The sequence below is a fragment of the Moschus berezovskii genome, chromosome 8, assembly GCF_049115385.1.
Source record: "Moschus berezovskii isolate FMDL1 chromosome 8, NW_MosBer_1.0, whole genome shotgun sequence".
NCBI classification, from domain to species: domain Eukaryota; kingdom Metazoa; phylum Chordata; class Mammalia; order Artiodactyla; family Moschidae; genus Moschus; species Moschus berezovskii.
In genome coordinates, this window is record NC_142467.1 from 23,408,720 (window position 1) to 23,436,700 (window position 27,981).

Here is a 27,981-nt window from a genome sequence, read left to right on the forward strand (position 1 = left end):
GGTGAATGAAAAAGCAGAGAGTGATGGGACTATCATGAAGAAATGCAATCATAAAAATAACATAATGATTAAGTTAATAGATCATATTGCATATTTTATATTGCTACACTGCATTTATTAGTTTGTTAAGTATTTGGGGTCTTGATGTGTGATAATATTTCCTTTTATCCTTAATTTTTTTCTCCTGAAAAAAATCTTACTTCATTTAAGTGGTCTGTCAAATGCTACTTTCATGCTTAAACGGTAAGTTCAGGATATCATATTGTGCTCCACACTGCTAGATATGGGCTTCCTCAGTGGCTCAGCAGTAAAGAATCTGCCTTCTATGGAGTGGATGCAGGAGACGTGGCCTCCGTCCCTGGGTTGGGAAGATCCCCTGAAGGAGGAAATGGCAATGCACTCCAGTATTCTTGCCTGAAAAATCCCGTGGACAGAGGAGCTTGGTGGGCTAAGTCCATGGGGTCGCACAGAGTGAGACGGGGCTGAGTCACTAAGCACGCAAAGCCAGATGCAAATTTCTTTCCTGTTTTGAAAATTGGCATCTTGTATCTGTTCTTTTAAATTTCAAAATCAAAGAGTAAACATTGTCCAAGATTATTTTGGGGCTTGAAAATTTAAAAGAAATCTGCATTGGGATCCTCATTTTCCATTTCTAACACCAAAAATCTGAAGACTGGAGAAAGGGGTCCAGGAGTGTATTGTATCAGTCTTACCTTCATGTACTACTGATTACCCTTCTGTCCACTTACTCCTATGTCCCATATCATAATTAAGCTGGCTAAATAGTAGCCAATGTATTTCTAATTTCATATCTCCACATTCTTTCCATAAAGGAAGACAAAAAAGCACAAGTGGAAGATATGCACTTTCTTTGGATCAACTGTCTGATTCCCAATAGTCATTCCAAATGCCTTTCTTTATGTCTTTTATTATTTCTTTTATGTTCAGAGCAAGCTCATCCATACTTAATTTTCTGACGGATACCAAGAACAAGTTGTGTCTTAATTAAAAGTGCTCACATATCACACAGGATGTGAACATAAGTTTTTACTAATAATATATCCATTTTTTTTTCATCAGGTTGATCCTTTAGGAAACCTCAAATCACATTTTATGAATATTTACCAAGCTTTCATTGTCAATCCTGAGAATCAACAATCTAATACTGCCGTTTAGGCTCCATCTAACATAAGACTAAATCTGCTATCTTGAAAACTAATTGATCAAATTCTATCAAATAGGATAAACTGAGATACCAATAGATAACAAATCAAATGAGCAATTGACTCATTAGGTCAAAATTTTTATATTTTCATCGATGCTAATCACATGAATATACCTTTAAAGTTGTATCAGTTATTATTGCAAATGTAATTCTCACCAAAATACATTGACAATGGGCTCTGGAAAAGAGGTAAAGTATCTATCTTCAGTAAATCCTACTCTAATCACTAGAAAAATGTGGATATGCCATGAGACTTAGAGATTATCAATTTTATATGATGCTAAATGTGTGATAGAATTAGTCTACATTTTTTTTTCAATAATGATAGTTCATATACTCAGAGAGTTTTGAAGATAACAACAAACTGGAAGCAATTTAGTTTGTCAATGAATTTAAATTTGAACTGAGTTTAAGCTGCTGCTGCTGCTAAGTCACTTCAGTCGTGTCCGACTCTGTGTGACCCCACAGACGGAAGCCCACCAGGCTCCCCCGTCCCTGGGATTCTCCAGGCAAGAACACTGGAGTGGGTTGCCATTTCTTTCTTCCAGGGCTAATTAAAAAACAAACCAAATCTTTCCCAGTCTCACTGACCTAAGAGAAATGAAAGCTTTAAGCATGGTCTGCTTGCCATAATGAAAAAAGTGAAAGGTTAGTCAGTCATGGGCAAGTCTTTGCGACCCCATGGACTATAGCCCATTAGGCTTCTGTGTCTATGGAGTTCTCCAGGCAAGAATACTAGTTGGGTAGACATTTCCTTTTCCAGGGGATCTTTCCCGACCCAGAGATTAAACCCAGGTCTCTTCCGTGCAGGCAGTTTCTTAACTATCTGAGACACCGGGGAAGCCCCTACCATAATGGACACCTCCCTGAACTAGAGCATTTCTGTCACTTCGCACCTCTAAGGTCATTTCCTATTCTTTCAAATGAGAATTAAATCTGTACCTCTTCCACAGAATAATTGTAAGGATCAAATGAAATAAAAGGGTGAAAACACTTGAATAAGGAATTATTAATCTTAGGTGACACAAAGTTATTTAAGGAATTAATTAAGTTGTTCCAGATATTGACTTGTTTTCCTGCAATGGTCATTTTTCCCTGTGATTTTTACTGTCCCGTCTTGCTCCAAATAAAACCTTGGAACTGTTTTTCCTAATTGGATAAAATCTGTAAGAATCCTGTAGCAAGTAGCAAGTGGCCTTGATCATTATATGTAAAATTCCAGAGAAAACCATTGAGGCCTGCGGGCCCCATTCAGGGCTTTCTGTTTTATAAGGGATGTCAGTGTGGAAGTGTAGGAGTAGCCTTCCATGTGCTATACTTACATTTTCTCCTAACTAAGCAGATTATGTCCATGTGAAAAGAAGCCCCACGTGTTCATTCTTGCTTCCAGTTCTCCTGCTAACAGAGAACTGTGTCTGTCCATTTCAGCAAAGGTAAAGGAGGAAGGAAGCTTTTTTTTTTCTTCCCTGTAAGCCACCTTTAACTATTAACATCCTGCACTACACTCCAGTACTCTTGCCTAGAAAATCCCATGGATGGAGGAGCCTGGTAGGCTGCAGTCTGTGGGGTCGCTAAGGGTCAGACGTGACTGACTGACCTCACTTTCACTTTTCACTTTCACACATTGGAGAAGGAAATGGCAACCCACTCCAGTGTTCTTGCCTGGAGAATCCCAGAGACGGGGGAGCCTGTTGGGCTTCCGTCTATGGGGTCACACAGAGTCGGACACGACTGAAGTGACTTAGCAGCAGCAGCAGCAACTACACTAAAATCCAAACAGCATTGTTACAGCAGATGTGGGAGAGCCCTGTGCATCCTTTTCTGTCCAGCCTTGCGCCCCCAGGAGGTGGGGAGGCTGGGAGGAGGGAGTGACTCCCGGCTCCCCCATCACTGGAAACAAAGGGGGACATACCATTTGGTATCCTTTTTAAGTGATTCTTGGGTTACTCTGATTTTGTTTTAGTCATCACGTGAGCAATTATGCAATGCTAATTAGTCCAGTTTATGGGACTGCCGTGCATTTGTACAGGAGGGTTCTTTGTTTGATTTGCTACATCATAAGCTTAGTCATCTGCTCACCGGCTGGAGGGATAGCACGTATAATTAAACGTGGAAGAACACACCTTTATCTGTATTAACCAAGAAAACTATTGCAAACCAACAGACTAATTAAGGGTAATGATGAACAGTTTTGATCAGCAATTTTCTTTTTTTTTTTTTAAATATAGAAGTTGGCGCCTGGAAAGAGTAGAGTTGGGGGAAGCTCCTCTTCCAGCTTTCTACTCAGAAAGGTAAAGAGAGAGAGAGAGAGAGATCCTCCTACTTCCTTTCCATTTCTTCTCCTACAAACTGTTTTCACATATAATTCAATGGATGCCTTTATTTCAAAAGAAAAAAAAATAATTCTAGAGCTTGTTGGGATCATTTTCTGTAGAGAGGACATTATGCGTGCATGAATTCCACGGGTGATCTGAGGAGGAGCGAGCTGCTTGGACCATTACCCATCATTGTTGAACAGCAGAGTAATTAATTGGGCAAATAACATCAGGATTTGGCGGATACACATGCACAATAACTGGGCAGCAGCAACGTGCGTATTCTTTTAATGTGAATAAAACAGCAGTACTTCTCTGTGCCTGTGTGCCGTGTCAGATGTCATTCTTCCCCCTTCATGGCTTTATCCATTCCAGATTATTTTGTCCATCTTTATGTACTTGCTTGAAAAGGGGTTATCACAAAGAAAAAAAAAGACTGCAGAGGAGCAAGTTTGACTCACGTGTCTTTATTTTTAAAGGAATGAATTTGATTCACTATGCCTCCATTGACTGATTTTATTTAAAAATAGTTTGATATTTGCACTGGAATGGTTAAATCAGCATGAGGAAAGAGTATTTTTGAATTCCAGGGGCTTCTCAGATAACTGCCAAGGCCTTCTAATTACTGTGCAATATAAATGTGAAACTTAGTTTTCCACTTAAAAGTTATCTGTGGAGGTAGAAAAAAAAGGCACAGCATTTACCCTGGATGAAGTGAGAAAGGAAATCTGGTCACCCTCTTCTTATTAATAGTTCTCTAGGCAAGTATAAGCAATCAAAAATCTAACACTTCATTCGAACATTTCAAAACAACTGACAAGGGTTTAGAGGAAAACAGTATGATTATTATTGTTTTTAACATAAATCATCTCTGACGGTGAAATCTAAATGCAACAAGAAAGCTTAAGTTTTGATTTAAAAGGAACTCAATTCCTTGTCATCTCCACTTCTCAAGAGGTTAAATGACAATTTTTTTTTTTTGTTCTGATCACATTTTAATCCAGATAACAGAGGACTCGCACTTCTAATTCAGACTCTCTGGTAAGGCTTAGCTTGTCACAATGTATAGCTTTCTTCCCTTTGATAAGGTCAGTTTGCCAAAAAGAACAAAGTGCATATGAGTAATACATTACTCAACCACTTGTATACATACATCTATTTTTCTTACCAGGTCTCACTATTCAGAAAGGTACAGACATGGCACCATGATAAAAAGGGTCATTTAAAAGACTTCGCAGAGGCTCTGTACTGTGAAGGATTGAATTTTCACTTGAATGCCTACATTTTCACATCTTTTTCTTTGCAGAAATATTCCTTTTGAATGGCAGACTGCAATTGGGTAGGTTTTTTTTTTTTTTAAGTCACTGACCAGGAATATATAAAATATTAGAAGGCATTTGTCCCAGTGGAAGAGCACAGTTCACTGAAAAGTACTGGGTGGTTATTAAGGAGGTTATACAACTTTGCCTTTTCAGATTGGTGGGTCCCTTTGACAAGAGCCTCAAGTTCAGTCAAGGTGGAACACCACGGTATACCACTTCTAAATGGCAGCCAATTTAAATAACTTGTGAAATCATTAGCCCCAAAGCCATCTCCCTGGTAATTTTTCATAATCACAGCCAATGTATGTTTTGAGGACCATACAATGCTGATTCCAGTTTATTTCATCTTTCTATTTCACATTTCATGAGAATTTAATGAGAACTATGCTCGTGACTAATTTTTAAGACCTTTAATTTTTCCTTAAGTGGTTTTAAATATCCCAGATTCACTTAAAAGGAAAAGAGGCAGAGAGATAGAAATCTAGTTAATAAATACACTAAAACATCTAATCTTGGTTATTGGATTCTCTGGGAAGTTAGTGTTAATTCAGTTCTGCTGAATGCAACAAATATTTCTTGATCTACTACTACCAGTCAGGTATTGCACTAGGATCATGGAGTAATATAATAAAAACGAGTAAGGCATCTTCTCTGTTCTTAAGAATTCTACAATCTAATGAAAAAAGTAAAGACTATGATGAATAAAGACAGAAAGTCACAAATCAGAGAGATTTCTTCTGGCTGAGTTACAGAATATTTCCCAGAGGAGAAAACACTTAAACGCAGCCTTGAAAGATGCATTCAGTTGGGGTAGCCATAAGAGAGGGACAGACATGATCTGATACAACTGATACATCCCAGATGGGACAATGGCAAGAGGAAAAGCCTGACAGTGGGCAAATACAGGACCAGGACCTTTTGTGTGATAAGGAGTACCTGGCCTGGATATAAACAAGCTCCTTGAGGTAGAGTGACGGAAGTCAAGAGTGAGCATCTCTGTTGACACATGATGACTCAACTAAAGTGTTTGGAGTTGGCATGTGGTACTATGGGCAATAGGGAGCAAAAGCATGTCTATCAGAATTGGATTCGTAAAGCCCATAAAATATTGTTTCTTTCTTCTCATGTATAATTTATGTTTTTGCCTATACTGCCGAAGATTTTTCTTGAACTTCAGTTCTCTCCCTGCCGCCCTCCCACCCCCCAACCGCCTCCTGTTGGAACTAAATCAGAGGGATAGAGAAGTCGAAATCTGTGTCACACACAAGCATTCATGTCTATGTCCATTTGGGAACCAAATGAAGTCATTAAGAAATTCCATAGTAACAACAGGGATTTTGCAACTCTATGTCTAGGGGATATTGCATATTGTCATTTTATAAAAATGCTCAGAATTACTTCTGAGTTACATGGAATCAGAAGCCATTTTAAATTTCTTTGAAAGTAGAATAGGGACATCTTGTTCACATTCTGGAACAAAACTGGATGAAAAAATTTATCTCAGGCTTTTAAGTAATAAACTTGAATGTTTATTTCTAAATTTTGGACAATTTTATTTCTGAATGTTAACTTTTGGTAAAGTTACAAGGAGTAAAACACATGGATTAGATCACATACAACATCATCATATTATTCAAATACAATGCTCAGTAAGCTCCACCCACTGCCATCTAGTTCTCTTCCTTAGACTTCTATAGTTAATGGACAAGGTACCTACATTTTACAGATTCAAGCTCTATTTAGTAAATACAGATATAAATGATCTCTTTCTAAATTTTATATTACTCTAAGCTATGAAAAATAAAATCTTATTTTTTAAAAAGATGAGACTATTGAAATGGCAGAGATGAAATGGCAGCAAGGATTTCAACTACAGAGAGGAAAAAGTGGAAGCAGTGACAGGTTTTATTTTCTTGGGCTCCAGAATTAATGGGGCAGTGACTGCAGTCATGAAATTAAAAGACATTTGCTCCTTGGAAGGAAAGCTATGACAAACATAGACAAGTATTAAAGAGCAGAGACATCATTTTGCTGACAAAGGTCCATCTAGTTAGTCAAAGCTATGATTTTTCCAGTAGTCACGTATGGATCTGAGAGATGAACCATAAAAAGTGCTGAGCACTGAAGAATTGACATTTTTGAATTGTGCTGCTGGAGAAGACTCTTGAGAGTCCCTTGGACTGCAAGAAGATCAAACCAGTCAATCCTAAAGGAGATCAGCCTGAATATGCATTGGAAGGACTGATGCTGAAGCTGAAGCTTCAATACTTTGGCCATCTGATGTGAAGAGCTGATTCATTGGAAGAAAACCTGATGCTGGGAAAGATTGAAGGCAGGAGGAGAAGAGGGTGGCAGAGGATGAGATGGTTAGATAGCCTCACTGACCCAATGGACATTAATTTGAGTAAACTCCGGGAGATACTGAAGCACAGGGAAGCCTGGCATGCTGCAGTTCATGGGGTGGCAAAGAGTCAGATACACCTTAGCAACTAAATAATGACAATAAATGGTTTTCAGGCAAGACAGGTTATTATGCATGAGATTATTAGAACTGGAAGGTGGGCTAAATGTTATTCTGATGGCTAACAGATCAGTTATCTCTGGTATACATAGGTGGATGATGGATCAAACACATTCTGTTCATTTTAGTGTCATGTGGCTTTTTATCCAATAAATTGCTAAATATTTAGCCTCTCTGACTGTTGAAACAATTTGATACTAAAATAATTAAATTAGTGGCCCCCAATTCACACTCAGTATTTGAAGCAGGCAGATACAATGGAGCTGTGGGAAAGCAATGCTTATAAGCCACTTGGATTAAAAAGAAATGCTGTTCTTTCTTTTATAATTAGGAGTAGAAATATTTTATATATATAAGCTTTAAAATAGGGCATTAGTCTTTTACAATTTCAAAACTAGAAAACCATTTGCTGAAAACCTGAGAATAATGGCATTAATTTAGATATTTTTTTCTGGCTTGAGATGTTGAACTTAATGTACAAATATTATTTCTCCTTTTACTTGAAATTGCTGCAATTAAAAGTTACAAAAAAGAGAGGGAAACAGAAAAGTAAAGGAATTGTGATTATTGTGGGTAATATTTGACACACTGCAACTAGCAAGAAGGCTAGATGACTCATATTTTCCAGTTTCATGAAATATACTGGTCTCAATGTGACATCCTTAAATTTGAACATCCATGTTTAGTTCTAAACTTATTTTGCCTTCAAAGAAATATATTCGTGTGCTTGCTCAGTTGCTCAGTCATGTCTGATTCTTTGCAGTGCTACGGACTTAGCCTACCAGGCTCCTCTGTCCATGGAATTCTCTAGGCAAGAATACTGGAGTGGGTTGCCATTTCCTCCACCAGGAAATCTTCCAGACCCAGAGATCAACCCCATATCTTCTGCCTCTCCTGCATTGCAGACAGATCCTTTACTGCTGAGCCATCAGGAAAGCCTCAAAGAAATATAGCTTAATAGGAATTCGTGTTTCTACCTGGATCTCCAGATAAACATCTGATGAGGATGCCAATACCTCTAGGTAGAATTCATGCCTACTAGATTATGAAGTTTCCATATTTTTAAGTACCCATATATTAAAAGTGACTGTGTAGTAAACCCTGATTAGTATTTTTTTTAATGTCTCAATAAGATAGATGTTACCATAACAATGTTACAGATGAAGAAAGCTAAACTCAGAGTTATTGTTTATCTTGCCCAAGTTCTCATAATTTATAAATTATAAAATTGTGATTTAAGTTCAGGTCTCAATCTGCAAAGTCAAGGTCCTGCCCTTAACTATACTGCTTCTCTAAAATAGAGTGTTTGGAGAATGATATGGTTGGTGTTAAGAAAAAGTCAAAGGAGCAAGCTTTCATTCCTTCATTCCTCCAGCCATTACTTATTGAGGGTCTCCTGTGGGCCAGTGTTCTGGGGGCTGAGGAAATAGGAACCAAAATGAACCCTTATAGATCTCCCATTTTGGTGGTAGAGAGTATGGAAGGAACCTTTAAAGAAATGTGTGTGTGTGTGTTAGCTGCTCAATCATTTCTGCCTCTTTGTGACCCCATGCACTGTAGCCCACCAGGCTCCTTGTCCATGGGATTTTCCAGGCAAGAATACTGGAGTTGGTTGCCATTTCTTCCTTCAGGGGATCTTCCTGACCCAGGAATCAAACCTGAGTCTTCTGTGTCTCCTCCATGGCAGGTGGAGTCTTTACCACAGAGCCACCAGGGAAGTGTGTGTGTGTGTGTGTGTGTGTGTGTGTGTATATATATATAATATGTCAGATGGTGATAAGTGATGGGAAGAAAAATAAAGCAGTAGAAGGCAGACAGAGGGTGATAGGGTGCTCTTTTACAAATGATGGGAGAGACATCTTTGACTTTAAGCAAAAACATGAAGTCACCATGAAGATGCAGGCGGAGAAGTTTTGTAGGCAGAGCAAGTAGCAAGGGCAGAGGCCTTGCACCAAAAGGGAGTTTGGTGTGTGGATGGACAAGAAGGGCCAGAGTGTCTGCAGCAGGGCAGAGAGGCATGGAGGGGAAGATAATTGGAAGGTGGTGGGGTGGCAGGCCAGGTGGGCCTTCACTGGCTATAGTGAGATAAGCTCACTCCTCTGAACTTGACTGATAAACTTGAGATTTTGGCATAAGCAGTTTCTAATGCTATCAACGAATTTTGGGTTCTGATGAACTCGGTGCAAAAGGTCATGATGCATTTTTGTGCATATGTTGCAGAGGCAGTCTGTGAGTCATGTTTTCTGTTGAATAGTCAAGTAGGGTCACTGACTGATTATTTTAGTCACCTTATGAGATCAAATTAATGATCCCTCCAGTCCAGTGTTTGTGTGCTGAGAGGACAGTTTTCATTCATGATAGCTAAGCACAAATGTTTAGGGATGACTATCAGACATGCTGAATTATGACTTTGAACAAAACAAAGCCAGGAACACATGTTTGGGCCTTTGCATTTGAAATTTTAAAAGCTTGCTAGTTCCAAAAAGAAATGTTATTTTGTTACTTATTTTTGGGCCTAGTGAGTATCTTCAGGTCTTCAGTTCAGTTCAGTTGCTCAGTCGTGTCCAACTCTTTGCGACCCCATGAATCACAGCATGCCAGGCCTCCCTGTCCATCACCAACTCCCGGAGTTCACTCAAACTCATGTCCATCGAGTCGGTGATGCCATCCAGCCATCTCATTCTCTGTCGTCCCCTTCTCCTCCTGCCCCCAATCCCTCCCAGCATCAGGGTCTTTTCCAGTGAGTCAACTCGTCGCATGAGGTGGCCAAAGTATTGGAGCTTCAGCTTTAGCATCAGTCCTTCCAATGAACACCCAAGACTGATCTCCTTTAGAATGGACTGCCTCAATTCACTCTGCCTTGTGAGGACAGAGTAAATGTTCCAGTGGGGTAAAAAGATTTAAATAATATTCCATTCTAGTAGTTTGGTCACATAATGTTAATTAGGCAGGTGACAAATAGAAAAGTTAATTTCAATTTTACATGACCCGCTGTGTATGTCAGCTTCCAGTTCATCCAGCTTGTGTCCTTCGCTTCTCCAACAGATCAGGTACTCTATGTGGGGATGCTATCAGAAGAGAAATTAAATGATCCATTCTCCCACCAGAGCCTAAGGAATTACAAGGGTAACTTTCATTAACCTTGATGGATCTTACTTGTGAAAAGCCCTTGAATGTCAATGGGAGACAAGACTCCAAAGAGTCTCTCCTACTTTCTTTAATATTGTTCATTTAATCAAAGAATGACAGTGAAGCATCTATCATCAGAGATTTATACTTAAGTACTGTAAAACTTCTAAAATAAAAACTTGGGACCCCCAAATGACTCACCAAAAAAAGTGTCAGAGATAATTGCCACAGACACCTTCAAAACTATTTATTGGTAAAAAACAAAAACAGAACCCCGAAAGTGTTTCCTTCTCCCAACCCACATGTGTCAAGGTAAATTCCTTTAAAGAAATAAACCATCTGTGCCAACATTTGTCACCTGCCTCTGATCTGAATCTAGCTCTCAAACTTGGTTTTCCAGCACAGCATCACTACGTGTCTGAAAGTACATCTGAAAGTATGGTGCTTTGTAGCTGACATCAGTATTGAGATTCCTCTGCCTGGGAAGTGCTGCACTGGGCCTCTTAGAAGTCTCAAAACGATGCCCATTTCAGTATCAGTAAAGTAAATATTAAATACATGAAGAGGAGGGACAGCACCTCCTGCCCCCCTACTATGACACCCCCGACTCCCTCCTTCACTCACTGAGCATAAGTGCTCATCGACCCTATTGACAGGAAAGGTTACTGAGGATTGTAGAATTTTGCAAATTAGTTTGTTTCCCTTGTGAGCGATCCAGTAATTTATACTTAATAGGAATTAGAAAGAGGTCTTCTACCAAAATGTGTCAGAGAGGCAATGGGTTAATAAGAAATGTGAACTTAAGATTCCATAGAGAGAAGGCTGAGAAGCCCCACTCCAGAAGCAATGGTTGCAGGAGGGACTGCAGGAAAGGCAGTGAGGGAACCCTGGAAAGGAGGGTGCGAACAAAGAGAAGCCTCTGAATGGGTCAGAAGCCACATTCAGCCATTGCCAAAGCAGGTGACTTTAGTAGGGAACAGTAGGCCATTTGATTTTTTTTTTTTCAAATGAGTCAGTTTAATTGCTGATGGTTTTGGCCTCTCTGGTGGCAGGAAGGATAGTGAGACAAATTGTTAGATGTCAGAGTAGACAGAAATACTCAGTTAACTGACGTCCGTTCTTCGTTCTCGAATGGACTGTGGTGGTTTTTAAGTGCGGCGTCAGGATGTGATTGTGTGTGGCTGTGTGTGCACATGTGTGCTTGTATGAGTGAGGTGAGAGAGCAGGGGGAAGGGCAGAAAGAGGGCCTTACCTGGTAGCAAAGCCTGTGGTGATGGCGTGTGAGACTTCAGTTTGCCTGAGGGTTGTGGTCCTAACCTCAATTTAGTGGACTTTGTTGGAACACAAAAGTTAGATGTCTAAGAAAGTTAAATTGTTCTAGATCATGAGATCTTAGTTTTGAATATACATTTCTCTGTGTGTTTTGTTATTGGTAATTGGCAAGATTATCTTTTACATACCCACACACACACACACACACCCCGAGCTACACACACACACACACACACACCGCAAGCTACATATGCATGGAAGATTAATGGGTTTATGCCATTGTATTGTGTGTTAGCTGTGGAAAATATTTTCAGAACAAGAGTTTTCAAAAACCGTTGGGAAACTTTTCTCCTTAAATTATCCTCTTTCCCGCACCCCTCTCTCATCTCTAATTCTCACACTGACTCTGGGTAGTCCAGTGAGGAGAGTTAAGATGGTAACACAAAGACCTAACTGCTTAATTGTTTGTTCTTCCAGGACCTTAAAAAAAAATGCCATGGGAGAGCTTGGCAATTACTTCAAATTACAGCCATTTTACAGTCAACTGGTATCAATCATGTTTTTTTATATCAACAAAGATATAGCCATTAATAACTAATAAAGGTTTGTTAAACCAATGCTGATTTATTCAAAATAATATGTAATTCGAAGTCACTGGTAGTTCTTAACTGATTAGCCGTTATGCATTCTTTACAAAATACTGAATAATCAGGAAGAATGTAACCACAAGTCAATTAATCAAGGTTGTTGGATTCTGGTTTGTCACTTGTTGAATTAATGAGTTTGCTGCAATCAGCTGGCCCAGTCTCACCTTTGGGCCTGAAAGGACACCAGATATGCATGCTGGTGGCCTTGGATGGGTGACAGGCTGCAGTGGAGTCCCTTCCTCTGCCACTCATCTTCTCCCTTCTATCAGTTCCATTTTTCATTGGAATAAAAAAGACTACAGCGGCTTGCTGGAGAAGCAGGATGGCCTGGTGATGAAAAGCACGGACTCTGGAGTCAGTCTGTCTTGGACTACAGTCCCAGCTCAGCTGTTTCCTAGCTGGGAGGCCAACTTCATACTTGTTCGGTGCCTCAGTTCACTCACCTGTAAACTGGGGATGGTAACAAAGGTCCATGAATCATAGGGTTGTTATAAAGATTAAATGAGTTCTTCACAAGGTGATCTGAGGGGGTATATAGTACATGGAAAGCTCCATGTTAGCATTTGTAGTAAATAAATGTTCTCAGCAAATATCATGAGACCAAGAATTATGGTTATGGTTACTTAAGTGACTGTCTCTTCATAAAAGGACAGCAGCAGAGACTTTGCTGGCAGTCCAGTGGTTAAGACCCTGTACTTCCAGTGCAGGGGTTTCAGGTTTGATCCCTGGTTGGGGAACTCAGCTCCCATATGCCTTGAGATATGGTCGATAAATAAATAAAATAAAAAATTTTTAAAAGTCATTGGACAGCAGCAGTGAGAGGGAAAATCCAAGTTCTGCTGCCCTACACTCTTCTACCCCATGCCTAACTCATTGAGCCCAAATCTCTTGAGACTCAGTTATACACCCATGGGGTGCTTTTCTGAGGCTCTCTGCAATTTAGAAAAGAACAGCTTCTGTGGTTCTTCCAAATGTGTCTTCAGTTAACACTGAAATTGCAATTACAGAGGAGCCAGGCAGACAGACTTCTTATACGGTCTCAATTAAAAACACACATGCCCAGATTTTCATAGTTAACAGGAAGAATGCCCTATGTGCAGGCTTCCTGGGTAGCTCAGTGAAAGAATCCACCTGCAATGCAGGAGACCCGGTTTTGATCCTGGGTTGGAAATGTCCCCTGGAGGAGGGCATGGCAACTCACTTCAGTATTCTTGCCTGGAGAATCACAAGGACAGAGGAGCTTTGTCGGGCTACAGTCTACGGGGTCACAGAGAGTCGAACACGACTATGCGCTGTGCATGTCTGCTCTAACCCAAAAAGGAATCGAGCAGTTATCTACTTCTTCAAGATGAAGTAACAAACATGAAGCACAATAGATACTCTGTGTTTTCATGTGAATAACTGTCTTCTCTAAAAGTTCTTTCCTCTGAGAATTAACTGACTTCCCCATAGCAGCAGGGGGTTCGGAATATAGACAGTCTCATGCTTATGACCTCTTTTTCACTTACACTCCAAGTTCAATCATATTTTGAGTCTGTAAAATTCATATAGTAAAATTACCCCATAATTTCTTGTTATGTATGAGTAAATCTGACATATATATTATTTACTATCTCACAAATCAAATATGTTATAAATAGGGCTGTAGGGCAAAATGGATCCAAGAAAACATACCAACACATTTGTACTAATTACCCCCGAAATGTTCTCAAAGAGAAACAATTTATAGGATATTATATCTAATTCTTCACACTTCAAGGAAGTATAGTATGAATAGTGTCCCCAGTATTCCAGCATTTCAAAGAGAATTAAAAAAAAAAATGCTGGAACCCATGGTAGAAAGAAGGCTCATAGAACAGAAATATTTTCCTAGAAATCTCCAATAACAGAAAAATGTGTATTTACAGAGATAATTTTTCACTTGTTTTAGATTTTAATATTTCAGAACTTCCTATTTATTAAAATGATTGGTTTTGCTTTTTAATTTTAACAAGCAGTTTTAATTATCTGACTCTCATTGACTATTCATGATACAGTGTAAACTGGGGACGGAAATCAAGGAGAAGTAACAGCAACATGTTAGATGCCCACCATCCGGCTTGCTTTCTCAGTCTGAGAATGGGTGGACCAGGAATCCCTCCTCTTTGCCAGAGGAAAAGGAGGCAGGCTCACCCTGAACAGGAGCAAAGCACAGTTCCTGTGTCTTTCAGCAAGGGAGGAAGGAGGTTTTAGGCACATGAAGAGTACGTCTCTACCAGTTATGGAGTCATTTCTGTGTGCCAGGATGCTGCCAAGTGTTTGCTATACATCTCATTGAATCCTTACAGCTATATTCCCATTTCACAAAAGAAGCAAGTGCACCTCTGTGTGGCTAAAGAATTTGCTCAAGGTCACACAGCAGTAGATGCGATAGAAACCAAGTCTGCACAGCTCCTAAGACATTGGAATCACTACACCACTGCACTCTAGTTCAGGTCACACAAAGGGCACATGTTCATGGAGTGGTTGAGAGGATCCTGCACAGCCTTCAAATTCCACATCTCCTCTACATGCCCCAACTAGGCAATTTGTTGATATATATTGAAAATGATTAAAACAGAAAAATTGCATTGTGCTTTTTATAACAGTAGTAATTTCTGGGCTATAAAAGACAATAAATGATACTAACAACACCTCTACCACCAATTCCAAGAATAATTTCTACTGCCATTTCCTAGGCATTTACTTTAGGTACTTTGCAAAACACTTTGCATGTATTATTTCATTAAAAAAAAAAAACCACAAATTTTACAATCTAAATCTCAAACTAAATTGAAACATGTATGTATATTTTATCAGAAGCAGAAAATGTGGGCACACTTTTCCATTTCCCTTTTTCTGTTCTCACTCCAAGAGGACCAATTTTCTGTTGTCCAAAGCCGGGTAAATAGAGGTCTGAGTGATTAATCCATGCCTTGGGCCCGAAGAATTTACAAAGGGGAGTGAAGTCAGTTAGCACGGGCTTAACAAGGTAAAATTGAGACCAAAGACCCACTATAGAACGAATTAAAATCAAATTTACTCATTTTTTCTTCACCTGTTTGTGCCAGGTAGTAGGCGCTAGACACAGGATGACCTGTGTGCTTCTCTCAACATCCATGGAAGTTAGCAGCCCAGTGACCTGTTACCTTGGGGTAACAGGAGACTCATCCCGCCCTACCCCACCCCAGTACAACATTAAGGGAAATGAATCTCATTCTGTTCTTTTGGGGGAGTAATTTATCAGATGATTTATTTCCAGTGCAGTCTGCATGACAAGTAAACAAATGTGTTATTTTTGCCCACTGTAGTTGGATTTTAAACACGGAGAAAGAGACAGACTAAGTGTCTTTCTAGGATATGTGAGTAGCTCTGACAACAGCTTTGAAAAATAAAGGAACTCCACTACGCGGCGTTTAGCAAGAACTGATTTACATACTAGAGTAGCTCTTTCATGAATTCTGCCAACGTAGAGAGGAAAGGGGAGGGAAAAAAAGGTTCCGATTGCTCGCTACCACTGTGCATGTTGATGAATCCCCCAGCACATGTTAATTAATGCCCTATTGTGTTTGGCAGACTACCAGGGACTGTGATTGTACATGGGCTGATCCTTTAAATGGAGAGTGGCTTACTCTATATTGAAAAGAAAAAAGATGTGTATTTGTATAAGGCACAACTATCCCTTAGGAATAAGTGTTTTGCTTTTAGTGCAATTAAGAGAGAAGAACTGCCATCTATCACAATATTTTATCATTATATGTAAAAAAAAAAAAAATCCTCAACCCCAGGAAAGTAAGTAAAAAAAAAAAAAAATCACAAATCGTTTATAAGGAAAAATAACATTGCTCCCATTGCCCTATCCAAATCTGTGTCCAAATTTCACCCGCAAATGGTGATAATGAATACTGTAATCTACTGTCACGTGCTCTGGCTGAAGAAAAGAATTGTATTCAAGCAATTAAAAGGAAGTCCTCATAATAAACACATGGCAATCCTGGAAAAAATAAATAATGCTGTGCTGGCAACAGAGGGAAATCAAATAGGGCAAAAGAACCAGAAGATGCAAATTCCCTAGGCTGGAGCTTACAGAAATCTTCGGTCCTGTTAGAATTTTAATTTTAATCATGGACAAAATTTTAATTTAAATTTTGATCATGGACAAAAGGATGGACTAACCACTCAGCTCTTATTTATTTGTTTTAATTTGCTTTTTACTACTCGCACTGTAAAGAGCTGATAAATATTGGATGTCTTAAAGCATGAGTGGCCCAGAAAAATAAATTGCCTTTTATTATTGCTCCTTATGAATAAGATTGACATATCTAAGAAGCTGCTGCAGGAGAGTCCAAAAAGATATTGCAGCCAAATCGATTAATTAAGTGTCTCTCACCATTGTAAATAATAATAAACTTCAACTGCGGCTTACTAAAGAACCTACCTTTCCCCAGCCCACATTACTTTAGCTGAAATAGGCTGAAATCTTTTTTATTTGTATTTTTTCCCTTAAAAATGACTTCAGCCATTTGGGCTTCTTTGTACTTAAGAGTTTGTCACATTTCCCCAGAACATTAGAGCTTTATTCAAACCAGTGATCCTTTATGTGGAGCACAAGGGCCACCTAAGCCAGAATCACTTCAGGAGGCTTGTCTGAAATACAAATTCTAGGAATCCACATCCCCCGAGGCTTTGATTCACTAGCCTGAAGTAGAAGTCCAGGAATCTGCTTTTTAAATAAGTACCTAGGCAATTCCGATCATTTAAACTATACTATATGCTGTTCTTTGGGAGTTTCTGGGCCTTTTTTCCCTTTCCATTGCAGTACTCTTCTTTTTCTGCAGTGCATGATTTCCCTGGACACGAGTGTCCCTTAGACGGTGTGGTGTCATTGTTGTAGATGGTCAGGTCTGTTCTCCTTCTGGTCTGAAGAGGTAGGGACCCAACACCCAGGTGACCTTTAACTCAAAGTGCCAGAATTTTTGGCCCTTCATGCCAGTGAAAAAGTCCACCAGGCTATAGGGACATGAAAGATAAAGAAGAAGGTGGAGATCATCACAGAGTGAACCCAGAGATCATTGCTGGGCCCTCCAACTGCTGGGAAACCTCTTTCTGGAACATTTATCCTTACTAACTGTTAACTCTTTTAACTAAAGGTACAAAACTCCAGCCTCATTAAATGGACAGAGTAGTGATTCTTTCTGCAATATGCGATGCTTGGGTCTATGGGTGAAGAATAGCAACAATCTGTCGAGTATTTACTGTTTGTCAAGTAAAAGCTAAGTGCTTCATATACGTTACATCATTTATCTTTTCAGCAGTAACTCTTTGAGATAGATATTACAATTCCCCATTTTACAGATGAGGAACTGAGATTCTGAGGGGATAACTAGTTTACCTGAGGTTTGGTGGGAAACTTAAAATTCTATTCCAGGTTGGTCTGACTCCAGCGCCTGTGCTCTGATAAAGCAGGAGGAGGCAATCCAGTCTCCAGTCATTAAGTGAGTTTTCTCTTGCCTTTCTAATCTTTGTGCCCACATCTTTGAAATAAAGTCTAGGTTCTCTATGAGCATCTGCTTCCTTTGGGAATGCTTCTAGCTACTATTACTGTATTATAAGGTCTTTGAGATGAGAACAAATGGGTTGAGCCCCATCTCTGGGTTTCCTTGCCAGCACTGTCAGAACCACAATACAATGGTGACGTGCTCAGGCTAAGTAAGCGAGGTCCTGCCGCTCTGTTTTAGGACTCAGGGCTCTGACAGAGAGCTTACTGTTACATTGTCGCACAACATGATTACAATAGATGAAGTCACTTTCAAGGGAAGCCAGAGCCCATACCCTGCCAGTACTTTGTTTAATGAGCCCGAGACAGAAATAACAGCATCTAATGGGCAGGGAGGCTGCGAGAACGGCACAAAACAGTCTTTTTGGAGTACAACTCTGAATTACAAAGTAAGGCAAAGCAAACTGCGAGTTGGATTTCAAAAATCTCACTCTGCCCCAAATAGTCATGGCTTCACATAGAGGACTTTCTTGAGTGTATCCCAAAGTTCTACAAAGGAGAATGACCATTCTCCCATCGGGCTTTCCCGCTTCTGCATCGCTGTGTGTGCCACTGCCCTCACTTGGAAGCCTTCCTCACTAGAGATGTCTCTTTTCCCAAACTCTGCCTGGCCAATGGCAGATTGAAGGAGCAATGTGGTTGTGAAGGTGTGCTCTCGCTATTTTAAAAAGGAAAGGATGCATGGAGATTTAATGCTGAAAGTAAGTTCTGGCACCCAAGTCTTCTCTTTAAGCCCACAACAGATCTTGATGCTTTATTTGCTTCTGCATGCTCTTGATCTGGCTTTGCTTGTAATTGTGACTCCAAAATTCATTCCATTCAGTTCTTTACAACAGCCCATCTTCATAACTTAGTATTGGATTCTGGTTTTGCCTCTAGAAGCTACAATTCTTGCTTAGACTCCTCTGATGGCTGTCTGATGTAAATTTCATCAAATTCCTAGATTCACTTTAATTTTCCCTCAACCTATGGCCAATGTTTGATTCAAAAACTGTGAACTAATGATCAATCTCAACCAAAATCTTGCCTGATTATCCAAGAAAAAGTGATTTATTCTTCCCCTGCACTTGATTTAGACCTTTTTCATGGCTCTTATATTGGCTGCTGTAATGATTACTTGTATACGGAGATCCAACCAGTCCATTCTACAGGAGATCAATCCTGGGTGTTCATTGGAAGGACTGATGCTAAAGCTGAAACTCCAATACTTTGACCACCTCATGCGACGAGTTGACTCACTGGAAAAGAGTCTGATGCTAGGAGGGATTGGGGGTGGGAGGAGACGGGGACAACAGAGAATGAGATGGCTGGATGGCATCACCGACTCAATGGACATGAGTTTGAGTGAACTCCGGGAGTTGGTGATGGACAGGGAGGCCTGGCGTGCTGTGATTCATGAGGTCGCAAAGAGTCAGACACGACTGAGCGACTGAACTGAACTGATACATCTAGTTTTCAGCTCATTGGTGTTAGGGATCAGGTCTCATTCACTTTTATCATAGTGTAGAATTAATAATAATAGTAATAATATGAGATAGAATTTAGTGACCCTCTAGTATGTTCTAGGCACTGTGTTATGAAGTTTTCACTCATTATCTCCTTTAATCCTTACAGGAATATTGTGACATAAGCATTATTATTACTAACACTTAACAAATGAAGACATAAAAGCTTAGAGAGTTTCAGAAGTTTGCACAAATTTATGCAACTAGTATTCATGAAGCCAAGATCCTAAATCTGCCTAACAAGGACTCTTAATCATTGCACTGAAGTTTTCAGTGAATTGGTCACATAAACAAACCGATTTACAAAAGTAAATTGTTAAAATATAAACCTCTATTCAGTGTTTCACATGAATACATTACATGCCCAATATTTTGGTTTAGTTGCTAAGTTGTGTTCAACTCTTTGCAACCCCATGGACTGTTGCCCACCAGGCTCCTCTGTCCGTGAGATTTCCTAGGCAAGAATACTGGGATGGGTTACCATTTCTTTCTCCAAGGTATCTTCCTTACCCAGGAATCAAACCCAGGACTCCTGCACTGCAGTCGGATTCTTTTTAACATCCATAGGCATCTTCTTTTCTCTGACTGCAATATTTAAGGAATTTATGGCATTTAGAATTGACATGTGAAAGAAGTTTATATTAAAGATGAAAATAAAATGAGACTCAGTTAACCAAGTTGGACAGCTAACGGAAAGTGTGATGGAAGGAACTTGCGGTACTTTATACGCAGTAAACACCCATATTAGTTGAAAGAAAAAAGAGATTGAATTAATCAACAAGCAAACATACACCGACAGTCAACCTGTATACTAGCTACTTTAGAATAATTACTAAAAACATATAGGAACTCCATAAAATATTTGGAATTAGACATACTGTCTTATCCATAGTATACACCCCTGAAAAAGATGGAAATACGATCCTGGGTGTTCATTGGAGGGACTGATGCTAAAGCTGAAACTGCAATACTTTGGCCACCTCATGCGACGAGTTGACTCACTGGAAAAGAGTCTGATGCTGGGAAAGGTTGGGGGCGGGAGGAGAAGGGGACGACAGAGAATGAGATGGCTGGATGGCATCACCGACTCTGTGGACATGAGTTTGAGTGAACTCTGGGAGTTGGTGATGGACAGGGAGGCCTGGCGTGCTGTGATTCATGGGGTCGCGGAGAGTCGGACACGACTGAGCGACTGAACTGAACTGAACAAATGGAAGTTGATTTCCACAAAAATCTCCATAATTGAATCACACCTGATCTCAAATCCAGAGTTAGTGGCACAAGCATGTCATTTGCTTGTTATTTAACTATAACATTGTAGATGACATGAAGTGTAACATGAATATATGGTAACTTGGCACATAATAGGCACTCAATGAATGTCTATTATCTTCTCCCATCCCGCACCTTCTTATCCTATTTACTTAGTGATATGACTTCAACTAATTACATCTTCCTAAAGCCAGACTTCCCTGAGGTCTTAGATCACCATCATGGTGGTAGAAAGCGTGCCTGACTTCCCCGGCAGTCCTCAGTTCCACCGAGAAGGGACAAAAGAGAGTCGGAATATTTGTGGTAATTCCATTCCCCTCTTTAGACCATCAGAGGTCTAAAGGGAACCCTCAAAGGAAAACAATGCTTGTGCCTCCTCTCAGCTTTCTGACTCTCCTCAGGGGTAAAGGAAGGGATTATAAGTTAGAGCAAAATCCGATTTCCTTGGAGTCTCACCTCCACCCATAAGGCTGAGTTCACAGAGTTAGATTTAGACTGTCTACAGCTTCCCAAGATCTCCTGGCCTCTGCTAATAGGGGTCTACAGAAGGAAGTCAAGACCTCCACACCTCCCGATCTCCTCACACTTACTGCTTTTCCACCATGCTCTGCTTGAGTCCACCAGGGCTAATCCCATTATTCCTGTGGTCCCTGTCTAGATCACTCATCAAAAGAAGACTGGGCCCCCAGTCACCCCTTCTGTCTGTCACTCTAATTCTCACAGGGTTCTGCACAGCCTCTGCCCTGTTCCCCTCTCCCACCACTTCCTGTTCATGAAATCCTTCCACTGTGTCCTCTGGAGAATCCCCTGAATCCTCAACTTCTCCAAACACTCCCTTCACCTTTTTCACTCAAATGAAAGCCTGGATTTTCCCCAAGAAGGCTGGTTTCCTTACAGTCTCTCTAAGGTGTGGGTGGGTTTGTTGTTGTTGTTTTTCTTCTGTAATTCTCATACATTTGGCACTGAAGGTTGGGAATATGTCCTTCAAAGCTTTCTTTCTTACTTACAGCCATGTTACTAAATCCAATGGTCAGTTTTGGTACTTTCTTGACTTGTCATTAGCAGTTGACAGAGTTGCTTCTTCTTCCTTGAAACTTATCTTCACTTGCCTTCTAGTCCACCACCACACTCTCTTGATTTTCCTTCTGTGTCCCTAGCTATTCCTTCTCAGTCTCCTCTGCTTTTTTCCTTCTCGTGTCTCCAATAAAGTTCACATCATAGTTTCCCAGGGCTCAGTCCTTAGGTCTCCTCATTTCTGTATTTCATTTCCTGGGTGATTTTGTGGAGTCTCGTGGATTTAATTAATAATTTGATAATTTAATTAATATGTTGATAGTTTCCCAGATTATGTCTCTAGACTTCTCTTCTGATCTCTAGATTCACAGAGTTCACTATCTACTCAGCATCTCCAATTGGAAGTATGGTAGGAATCTTGTACTTTTGGCCCCCTACTTTTAATAATGAAGGCAAAAAAAAAAAAAATGATGCTCCACAGTAACAGAGCATGCCACTCCTCTGTGCAGAGGCTGCAATGGCTTCCTTTTCTGCTCAAAGTACAAACTAAAGTCCTTACGAAGGCCTCCAGGGCTTTATACCATCAGGAGCACTGTTCCCCTCCACCTGTGACCACTGTTACTCCAACTTACTCTGCTCCACCCACACGATCATGTGCCCCTACCTTGGGGCCATTTGTCTGACCCACAGAGCTCCCCGACGAATGTCGGCAATTCCAACTCCCTCACCACCTTTCAGTCTTTGCTCAAGTGTCACCTTCACAAAGAGACTAACCCTCACCTGACATCCCAGTTTATTTTGCAACCCCTTCCCCAGCCCCACACTTATGAGCCTCTTTACCTGGCTCCATTTTTCTCCTTCCATCATACCACTCCTTTTGACCTGTGGTGACATGTATTGTTTTGTAAACATCTTTTGCTTGTTTTCTGTCTCCCCTGCTTGATTATGAGTTCCATAAGAACACACATTTAGTTCTTTTTTTGTTCTCTGATTTGTCCCAGGAATATGGACCTGCACCTGCCACATAGTATGTACATAATAAATATTTGTTAACTAAATGTTGGATTTGTGTATTGTATAGTGATTTACAGTTTATGGCATGCTGTCATGTGTTACAAAATCATACCCTTAAAACTATAGTTTGCTGTTGGCTGAGGAATAATTATTCCCATTATTCAGATTATAAAACAGAGAACAGAGACAATTTTTTTTTCCTGATCCTAACGTTCGTTGTTTTTGCCACTTCATCCTGGTTAGGAGGACATTGTTCTTAAAGATTTTGCTTTACCACAGTATAGAACAATAGCCTAAAACACTTATTGAGTATTGATGCTATGTGCTGGCAATTATGTATAAACACAAAATATAGCCCAGGGTCTGGCAGACAGTGTATTCAGACAAGGAGGATGTGCCTGGATCTTGACTTCCAGAGGTAAAATTCTTTTATTTTACCAACAAAGGTACAGAGACCCTCATGTCAGCAGCTTGTCTTCAACATACAAGCCACCTGGCATCCTGCAATTGGTTTGACATGTTCAAATCAGGGTTTTGATCTCAGCATTACTCTGAGGTGACACCTTGGAAAGTGACTAATACAATTTTATTAAATTTAGATTTTTGTAATTTGCCAGCACTTACTGACTTGACTGGGGGAGCAAGGGTCCTTTGATACTTCTGTTCATAAAACTGAAATAATAAGGCTCTAGCTGATTGCTTTTGAATTAAGTGGGTATATTCTAGTTACAGCATTACTGTTGGTGACCAGAAGCAGTCATGAAGCTAGCTGGCAACCCAGCTGAATAGCAGTCTGTTCTCTGAAAGTTTTTTGTTTCTCTGAGCTGTGGTCAGAACCCTACCTTTGTCTTCCTTGTAGAGAGCATTAATCCTTTTTAGAAGCTTCTGAACCTAACTCAGTCAGTTCAGTCACTCAGTCGTGTCCGACTCTTTGTGACCCCATGGACTGCAGCACGCCAGGCTTCCCTGTCTGTCACTAACTCATGGAGCTTACTCAAACTCATGTCCTTGGAATCAGTGATGCCATCCAACCATCTCATCCTCTGTCCTCCCCTTTGCCCGCCTTCAATCTTTCCCAGCATTGGGGCCTTTTCCAATGAGTCAGGTCTTCGCCTCAGGTGGCCAAAGTATTGGAGTTTCAGATTCAGCATCAGTCCTTCCAGTGAATATTCAGGACTGATTTCCTTTAAGATGAACTGATTGGATCTTCTTACAGTCCAAGGGACTCTCAAGAGTCTTCTCCAACACCACAGTTCAGAAGCATCAATTTTTTGGCACTCAGCTTTCTTTATAGTCCAACTCTCACATCCATACATGACTACTGGAAAAACCAAAGCTTTGACTAGACAGACCTTTGTTGGCGAAGTAATGTCTCTCCTTCTTAATATGCTGTCTAGGTTGGTCATAGCTTTTCTTCCAAGGAACAAGCGCCTTTTAATTTCATAGCTTCAGTCACCATCTGCAGTGATTTTGGAGCCCAAAAAAGTAGTCTGTCACTGTTTCCACTGTTTCCCCATCTATTCGCCATGAAGTGATGGGACTGGATGCCACAATCTTAGTTTTCTGAATGTTGAGTTTTAAGGTAACTTTTTCACTCTCCACATTCACTTTCATCAAGAGGCTCTTTAGTTCTTCACTTTCTGCCATAAGGGTGGTGTCCTCTGCATATCTGAGCTTATTGATATTTCTCCTGGCAATCTTGATTCCAGCGTGTGCTTCATCCAGCCCAGCATTTCTCATGATGTACTCTGAATATAAGTTAAATAAGCAGGGTGACAATATACAGCCTTGACCTACTCCTTTCCCTGTTGGGAACCAGTCTGTTGTTCCATGTCCAGTTCTAGCTGTTACTTCTTGATCTGCATATAGCTTTCTCAGGAAGCAGGTCAGGTGGTCTGGTATTCCCATCTCTTAAAGAATTTTCCACAGTTTGTTGTGATCCATACAGTCAAAGGCTTTGGAATAGTCAATAAAACAGAAGTAGATGTTTTTCTGGTATTCACTTGCTTTTTTGATGACCAAGGGGATGTTGACAATTTGATCTCTGGTTCCTCTGACTTTTCTAAATCCAGCTTGAATATCTGGAAGTTCACAGTTCATGTACTGTTGAAGCCTGGCTTGGAGAATTTTGAGCATTACTTTGCTAGCGTGTGAGATGAGTGCAATTGTGCGGTAGTTTGAGCATTCTTTGGCATTGCCTTTCTTTGGGATTGGAATGAAGACTGACCTTTTCCAGTCCTGTGGCCACTGCTGAGTTTTCCAAATTTGCTGGCATATTGAGTGCAGCACTTTCACAGCATCATCTTTCAGGATTTGAAATAGCTCAACTGGAATTCTATCACCTCCACTAGCTTTGTTCATAATGATGCTTCCTAAGGCTGGGAAAGGTTGGGGGCGGGAGGAGAAGGGGATGACAGAGAATGAGATGGCTGGATGGCATCACCGACTCTGTGGACATGAGTTTGAGTGTACTCCGGGAGTTGGTGATGGACAGGGAGGCCTGGCATGCTGTGATTCATGGGGTCGCGGAGAGTCGGACATGACTGAGCGACTGAACTGAACTGAACTGAAGGCCCACTTGACTTCGCGTTTCAGGATGTCTGGCTATAGGTGAGGGATCACCCCACATGGTTATATCTGGGTCATTAAGATCTTTTTTGTATAGATCTTCTGTGTATTACCGCCACTTCTTCTTGTCTTGTGCTTCTGTTAGGTCTTACCATTTCTGTCCTTTATTGTGCCCACCTTTTCATGGGCTTCCCTTGTGGCTCAGCTGGTAAAGAATCTGGTTGCAATGTGGGAGAGTTGGGTTCGATCCCTGGGTTGGAAAGATCCCCTGGAGAAGGGAAAGGCTATGCACTCCAATATTCTGGCCTGGAGAAATCCATAAATTGTATAGTCCATGAGGTCCCAAAGAGTCAGACGCTACTGAATGACTTTCACTTTCACTTTTGCATGAACTGTTCCCTTGGTATCTCTAATTTTCTTGAAGAGATCTCTTGTCTTTCCCATTCTGTTGTTTTCCTTTATTTCTTTGCATTGATCACTGAAGAAGGCTTTCTTATCTCTCCTTGCTGTTCTTTGGAACTCTGCATTCAACTGGGTATATCTTTCCTTTTCTCCTTTCCCTTTAGTTTCTCATCTTTTCTCAGCTATTTGTAAGGCCTCTTCAGACAACCATTTTGCCTTTTTATATTTCTTTTTCCTGGGAATGGTCTTGATCCCTGTCTCCTGTACAGTGTCATGAACCTCCGTCCATAGTTCTTTAGGCACTGTATCAGATAAAATCCCTTGAATCTATTTGTCACTTCCACTATATAATCATATGGGATTTGATTTCAGTCATACCTGAATGGTCTAGTGGTTTCCCCTAATTTCAATTTAAGTCTCAATTTGGCAATAAGGAGTTCATGATCTAAGCCCACAGTCAGCTCCCGATCTTGTTCTTGCTGACTAGATAGAGTTTCTCCATCTTTGGCTGCAAAGAATGTAGTCAATCTGATTTCAGTGTTGACCATCTGGTGATGTCCCTGTGTACAGTCTTCTGTTGTGTTGTTGGAAGAGGGTGATTGGTATGACCAGTGTGTTCTCTTAGCCTTTGACCTACTTTGTTTTGTACTTCAAGGCCAAATTTGCCTGTTACTCCAGGTATCTCTTGACTTCCTACTTTTACATTCCAGTTCCCTATAATGAAAAGGACATCTTTTTTTTGGTGTTAGTTCTAGAAGATCTTATAGGTCTTCATAGAACCATTCAATTTCAGCTTCTTCAGCATTACTGGTTAGGGCTTAGACTTGGATTACTTTAATATTGAATGGTTTGCCTTGGAAATGAACAGAGATCATTCTGTTATTTTTGAGATTGTGTCTGAGTACTGCATTTTGGACTCTTTTGTTGACTGTGATGGCTACTCCATTTCTTCTGTGGAATTCTTGCCCACAGTAGTAGGTATGATGGTTCATAAATTCACCCACTCCAGTCCATTTTATTTAGCCGATCCCTAAAATGTCAATATTCACTCTTGTCATCTTCTGTTTGACCATTTCCAATTTGCCTTGATTCATGGACCTAATATTCCAGGTTCCTGTGCAGTATTGCTCTTTACAGCATTGGACTTTTACTTCTATCACTCATCACATCCATAACTAGGTGGTGTTTTTGCTTTGGCTCCATCTCTTCATTCTTTCTGGAGTTCTTTCTCCACTCTTTTCACCGGTCAGGTTGAGTAGCATATTGGTCACCTAACGACCAGGGAATTCATCTTTTGGTGTCCTATCTTTTTGCCTTTTCATACTGTTCATGCGGTTTTCAAGGCAAGACTATTGAAGTGGTTTGCCATTCCCTTCTCTAATGGACCACGTTTTGTTAGAACTCTCCACCATGACCTGTCCATTTTGGGTGTCCCTACATGGCATGGCTCATAGTTTAATTGAATTAGACAAGGCTAAAATTGGATTAAAGGTTTACTGAGCTTAACCCTACCCATCAGAACAAGACCCAGTTCCCCCCTTAGTTCTCTGTCCAGTCAGGAAGCTCCTTAAGCCACTTAGCCTTCTACATCAGAGGGCAGACAGAATGAACCTAACTACCAAGACATATAGGCCCTTTTGGTCTTCATGTTTTTAAGAGCTCTTATCCTTGATTCTGGGGCTTCCTTGGTGCCTCAGTGGTAAAGAATCCAGAGATGCAAGTTTGTTCCCTGGGTCAGAAAAATCCTCTGGAGAAGGGCAACCCACTTCAGTATTCTTGCCTGGGAAATCCCATGGACAGAGGAGCCTGATGGGCTACAATCCATGGGATCACAGAAGAGTTGGACATGACTTAGCAACTACGCAATAGCAACCCTTGATCCTGGCTGGCTATTGAATTCTCAGATTCCACTCAGGCGTAGATCGAAACTTTCTTCATTTAAGGGTTTAGTTTCTAAGTAGAGGAGTCAGTTGAATTGATTCTAGTAATCAGTGAGGTTGTTTTGAAAGTCTTGAAGTTGATTTGCTATCGTTATTGGTTCTTGCAGAGTGTGGAAAGGAACATGTTTACTGGGTGCTCACTTCCTGGGGGTTACAGCTGTTTTAGGTGCTTCACACATTAGTTAGTGAGACTCACCTTGCCATTGCCCCAAGGGAAACTATGCACAAGGCCATTTTACAGGTGAAGATAGCAAAACCTC